Source organism: Cherax quadricarinatus, chromosome 58, assembly GCF_038502225.1.
Source record: "Cherax quadricarinatus isolate ZL_2023a chromosome 58, ASM3850222v1, whole genome shotgun sequence".
Taxonomy (NCBI): Eukaryota; Metazoa; Arthropoda; class Malacostraca; order Decapoda; family Parastacidae; genus Cherax; species Cherax quadricarinatus.
In genome coordinates this window covers 16,397,587-16,403,907 of record NC_091349.1, presented here as the reverse complement: position 1 = coordinate 16,403,907, position 6,321 = coordinate 16,397,587, and the positions used below count along the sequence as shown (strand labels likewise).

Genomic DNA, 6,321 nt, shown 5'->3' with positions numbered 1-6,321 from the left:
CGTTTCCACAATAAGGATACCCAAGTGTTGCACAAGTGTCTAAGTCATCATGGAGTGTTTACTACCATCTGACTGACCCCTATAAGAGTTCCAGGAGAGGGGAGACTGGTACTCAGGTTACCCAAACATCAAATAAGCATCAAGTGTGGAGTGTTTGCTAACACCTGATTCGTCAGTGTAAGGAATGTAGGAGAACCACGACTACTGTCAATACTGCTAGATTAGTAGTAGACAGTGGGTGGTTGCCCCGTAGCTTGAACGCTAGCGTACTCAGCTCTCATACTGAGGCTCGGGGATCGATCCCTCGGAACAGTTGGAAAACATTAGGACGTGGTTTCCATACGACACCTGCTATCCTTGTTCACCCATCAGTCAAATGGTTACCTGGATGTTAGTCGACTGGTGTGGGTCGCATCCTTGGACGAAATTGACCTAATTTGTCCGAAATTCTCTGCATAACAAGCAGCTATCTGTATAGTAGTATGTCACTGATGTCAGCTACGCCTGTATACCTTGTACACGTAGTTGTAGAAATATATTATTATTATTATTATTATTATTATTATTATTATTATTATTATTATTATTATTATTTGAGTGATCGAGCTGGGAACGAGATTTAACGCGTCAGTATTAGGGATAAAAGCGACAAAACTTAGAATGGGCGAGACACTGTTTGAAATAGGAATGAACAGTTTAGAATTTGTAAGAAACGAATCAGTGATAGAAGTGGGAATGTGAATGGACGAGTCAGTAATAGAGGTAGGAATGGTTAAGCTAAGCTTGGTAGTGGGAATGGTCACTTGTGGTAGTGGGAACGGGCGAGTCTGAGCTTGCCTTGGGAGGTCAGTGTCGTGATTAGGAATGGGCGAGTTAATACTGAGAACGGCAAAGCACTGAGTTCCATTGATCCATTGATAACCTGGGAGGTGTTACGTTGATCAAATGATAACCTGAGAGATATCTCCCAGATCCATTGATAACCTGGGAGGTGTCTCGTTAATTCTATGATAATTTTAGTGGCGTTCTCTTAATTCTATGATAATCTGGGGTGTCCTGGAAATCCTATGAAAATCTGTGGTGTCCTGTTAATCCTCTGATATTCTGGGGCAGATAACCTGTTAATCCTTTGGTAACGTGAGAGTTCCATTGAGGAGCGTTCCATTGATCCTAGGATAACCTAGAGTGCCCTGGTAATGCTATGATTGCTTGGGGTAATAACCTAGGAGTGTTCTAGTGATCTTAAGATAGCATGAGATATTTCATTGGTCATTTGACAACCTGGACAGGGTGCTGGAAATCCTACGATAACCTAGAGAGAATATTCATAATCCTAAGATAACCTGGTAAGAGTCCTGGTAATCCTACGATAACCTGGAAGCTTAATTGCTGTTCGTATATCTTCAGGTAACTGGAGGAAGGTCCTTTTTATAACCCTTTCCTTACAAAAAACGTCACCTTTTCTTCTTCTCTCCCCTTCTGCCTTACCTATTCCCTCCGTCCTGCCTTACTAAAGGCCCAATTCCTCTTCCATTCCCCCTACCCTAAGAGAGTGCCAACTACTCTTCCCTCCCTCCTACTTCACCAGGAATGCCAGCTCTGCTTCCCTCCCTTCAACCTTACCCAGAGTGCCGAATTTTGTTTTCTCTCTCCTAACTTACCAGGAGAGCCAACTTCTCTTTGCACCCTCCTACCTAACCCGGAGTGCCGAGCCTTTCTTCCCTTTGCTCCCTATTTCTTAGCAGAAGTGCCGATTCCTTATCCCTCCCTACCTCCTACCTCACCCGGAGTGCCAACTGCTGCTGGCACCGGTGTTGCAGGAGGCAAGCAGTCGAGCGGAACATTGCCAGACAGGGAGATGGGTCGCCGGTGTCTGCGCACACTACACGCTTTTACCTGCGCTATTTATTGCAGGTACCAACATGCACGAGGCCTCACAACGCCTCCTTACCATCCTCCTCAGGAAGCTGTAGAAATCTGTCTGGACTCTGAGATTATTATAAGTGAGGCACATGTGTTTGTGTACATAACTGCCAGCTGTTAATGTTTCTTGCTCCTGGGAAGCGAAGTGGGGAATATTTGTGTGTGTGCTCACTGAATTGTGGTTTCAGGAGTCGAGTCAAAACTCCTGCCCTCACCTCTTCACTGGTCGCCACTGAGTCACTCCCTGTCAGCTTTATCATACCTCTTCTTAAAACTTATGCATCGGCCGGGAATCGAACCCGGGCCTCCCGCGTGGCAGGCGAGAATTCTACCACTGAACCACCGATGCTTGTATGTGTACTTGTGCGTAAGTAACTATTTGTAGCTACAAATAATCACTTGAATACTCTGTTCATCATATAATTTCTTAGAAATTGCAATGATTGCAGCACTTACTAACTACCCCTCTATGCATCCTACGGATTAACTACTCTATGGGAGAACATATTTTCTTTACTACCTTTTCCACTCTACTTTTTCTCAATTTACGACGGTGGTCTGTTTTTTTCCCCTGTTACAAGTACTTAGAAATCTTTATCTAGTGTTTCAAATTTTTCAAGACTTGTAAGAATAGATAAAGATGTACTTATTCTGTCTCCTCTTTTCCTCCTATCATGCACCTTGGGCATCTTTAAAGTTTTTCCATCTTTCATCATAGCTCCTATTGCTCAGTTCTGGTAGTTATTTTGTATCTCTTCCCCGAACTTTATTTATCTTACACAAATAACCTGCACATAGAAGAGAGGAGTTTACGATGACATTTCGGTCCGACTTTGACCATTTACAAAATCACAGCCTGTCTACATTTTTCTTTCAGGTGTTTGAATCAATCACTGCATATTCCAATATTTGCTTAATGTAAGTTATAAGGAACTTTCTTAACATTTCACCATTCAGTATGTATACATGAAAGCTATTTTATGATTTGCGAGTGTAGCATACGTGTTTTACATCATTTCATTCATATGATCTTCCGGGAACAATTTTTAGTTAATAATAACTCCTAGATCATTTTCTGTATCTGACATTTTATTATTATTATTATTATTATTAAAGATTAGCCGGTATTCTCCCGGCCCGGGCCTTTTCCAAGTGGTGGCCCGGCCTTGGCTCCCTCTTTAGGGAGTGTCTGAGACCTAAGTCTCCCATGGGAGGAGGCACAAGTACCTCCTCATCTTTGGGACCAACTGTCCCCAGGCCTAGCCACAAGCTAGGCCTCTCTGGTCTGCCATCCCCGCCCCAAGGGAGCAAATGGGAATGACAGTCTTATGAGCTAAAGGCTCGGACTCAGGCACCTACCCTACCCTAGAAGGGTTAGGCATGGTGTCGATCATCTGACATTTTCAACATTTTGTCACACAGTCTATATAATTTTTCCCATTTGCATTACATGGCATTTATCTTTATTAAATTTCATCATCCATCTATTATGCCATGTGCTCAAGGATGCATATGCTCTTGTAAATATTTTCATTATTAATTTCACATAAAATTTCTACATCTGCAAACATATTCATATATTTTTTTCTCCTGATATGTTGAGAAATGGTTTACCAGCTAAGTTTATAGTTTAAATATAGGGAAAACTTAGCTGCACAGCCGCCCCTGCAGACGAGATCTTGAGAAGCTGTCGAAGTCACTTCACAACGGGCTGTAATAGATCATATTATGTTATGTATGATAAATTACCCCTAGGGGGTGTTATGGCAGCATATTTCATTCACTGATGGCTGACGTACGTACTTGTGTGGACTCAAAAGTCCGCACCTCACTGCCGACCATAGGTTGATTACAAACTCCTTGCGACTCAAGAACTGCGCAGTCCCCCGTACTACAAGAAATTTATAACCCACCTTGCTCTTGTAGCGTGAGCTATGGTGTTCTTCACACCCTCGACAGGTATCGGTGACTTGATAGAAGCTGAAGTGTCCTTGGATGTCCACGTCATCCATAGTCTAGAAATACGCACACTGGTACACTATGTTCCACAAGATTTGTCTTTATTGTTCACAATCTTATCACTGAAGAAGCTGATCACACTTCTCTGTAAGTGTTTATTGTGTTTTGTGAGACACTTTGTTCACACTAACGCACGGATCAGTGTTCTTCGTTGGTTATTCCGGCGTCAGTGTAACTCCCAGTAGGGTCAAAAGTAAGCTGAAGACGCCACAACCTCCTACACCGTCACTACCCCTAGCACATAAAGGAAAAGCTGACCTAGTACTTTTTGCTTCCTTGCTAGACTTCCACTATAAAGCAAAGCAGAATGCTTGAATCTTGCTGTCTTAAGCATAGACAACAATGTACACTATCTTTACCATGGTAATAAAGTGGGAGCAGGATTTTCCTTAATTGTCCTGCTAAAGTAAGAGATGGGCTGTCTTTTATTAAACTACACTTTGCAACACTGGACTTTGCAAGGAGCATCGGTCGCTTGACCACGTCGCATACTCGTACTGCATCTGGGATCAATTACTTGCTGTAGCAGTAAACAAGATGCTTGTCCCTTCTGAGAGGGCTGGGCCCCTCAGGGCTGAAAGGGGCTGAAGGGGGCTGATACCCCCTCCTGGAGAAAATTTCTCCACATGATAAATCATTTATGAGTTAGAAATGTTATTGGGGCAAGTACAGATCCTTGTGGAACCCCACTTGTGACATCCAATGTAATTTACCTTTAACTCCTCCTATATTTTGCAGTTTCCAAATTAGTCTTTTGCGGGGAACTCTATGAAGAGCTTTGTTAAAGTCTAAGTAAATACATTCTGCCTATATATTTCTTGAACAATTTCTGTAACTCTGTCATTATAACTTAACAATATAAATATAAATGAATGTGAATACTGAAAGCAAAATAGTTAAGTAGTTAGTATGTTATTATTCTCTAGGTGCTTAATTCAGTTCACTACAATTTTTTTATAATGATTTTACAACACTCGTCAAACTGGCCTCTAGTTTTAAAGGTCTTCCCTGTCATCCTCTTTAGATATAGGTACAGTTGCGGAAAAAAGTTCCTTTACTCTCTCTCTCTGCCGGGAAGAAGTGGCATCTGGCAGCTCAGACGTGGTAAACAGAGGAGTAAAGATTTTTCATGAATGAATTAACCCACCTTATAATGATGATGGTGACTGGTTGACAAAATTAATTATCGGTACTTTCTGTGTATTCTATATCAAAAAAGATTTATGAATACAGAAATGACTTAGTCACCTATCAGATATTATATCCAATATAATCAAAACAAAAATTATTTTAAAAGGTGACTAGATATATTGAAAATGAAGTGTTATGATGGCAGATATGTAATCATTATATATAAGCCACATGTATTCAGATGAAACATAGTTTTGACGGACGAATTGGGTTAATGTGTGAGACTTGGTTTTCATAATGTCTTGCTGAATATTCGTAATTAGTATAAAATATAATTTAAAATAATATTCCACTAATCAAAGCGTGCTTCGTTTTAAGCTATTATTTAACAGATAAATAATTGCGTTTAACCGTTCTATCACTTTATAATGAAACTAGTGACACACATGCAGAGAGAGAGACAGAGAGAGAGAGAGACAGAGAGAGAGAGAGAGAGAGAGAGAGAGAGAGAGACCGACAGAGACAGACGCGCGCGCGCGCACGCGCACACACACACACACACACACACACACACACACACACACACACACACACACACACACACACACACACACACAGGCCCACTGATAAATTCCAGAAGGGTCACTGCTCAAATGGGCAGTTGGGCAGCTCACGATTTCAGGTAAAAAAAAACTCTGAAGAAAGAAATTTAAACGAACACTAACATACTACGCATATAATACTGGAAGATATATAAAATATTCATTGAGCATTGATTTAAGCCTGTTATTATTCAAATCCTAAATTTATGTTGACACCCCAACAAACAGCGCCAGTTAAGTCCTAAAAATTTAAATTTTTCCTAAAATTAAGTCTCAGACTAAATTCTTGGCTAGACTTTTAAGATCCTCTTCTATGTAGCCATTTATGGGTCATTTTCCTCGATTTGCACATGAAATACCGAAATTCAATGATGAATTTCGTGCAAAGGAATCATGTAATAATGTTCGTAGAATTACCAAAAATATGTTAGGTACAAGTAATGCAACATTTTACTGTAACCACGTTACAGTCTCCACGAGCTTAGTCGAGGCATTACAAACATTACAGGAATACAGAGGATATTTATAGGCAAAAAATTCCTTGAAACATCCTTAAAAGCCATTTCAGACACTATTAAACAGAATAAAGGTAGTTTCGTCATCTCTGAAGTATGAACAATGATCCTACCTTCAGAAAACTACTATA

At 40.7% G+C, this 6,321-nt stretch overlaps 1 non-coding gene across 1 annotated transcript; it reads right to left on the bottom strand.

The window, feature by feature from the left end:
• Positions 1 to 2,201: 2,201 nt before the first annotated feature.
• On the bottom strand, positions 2,202 to 2,272 carry TRNAG-GCC (transfer RNA glycine (anticodon GCC)). Its single transcript has one exon. It is a non-coding gene; the product is annotated as a tRNA-Gly (tRNA).
• Between the last annotated feature and the right edge of the window lie 4,049 nt (positions 2,273 to 6,321).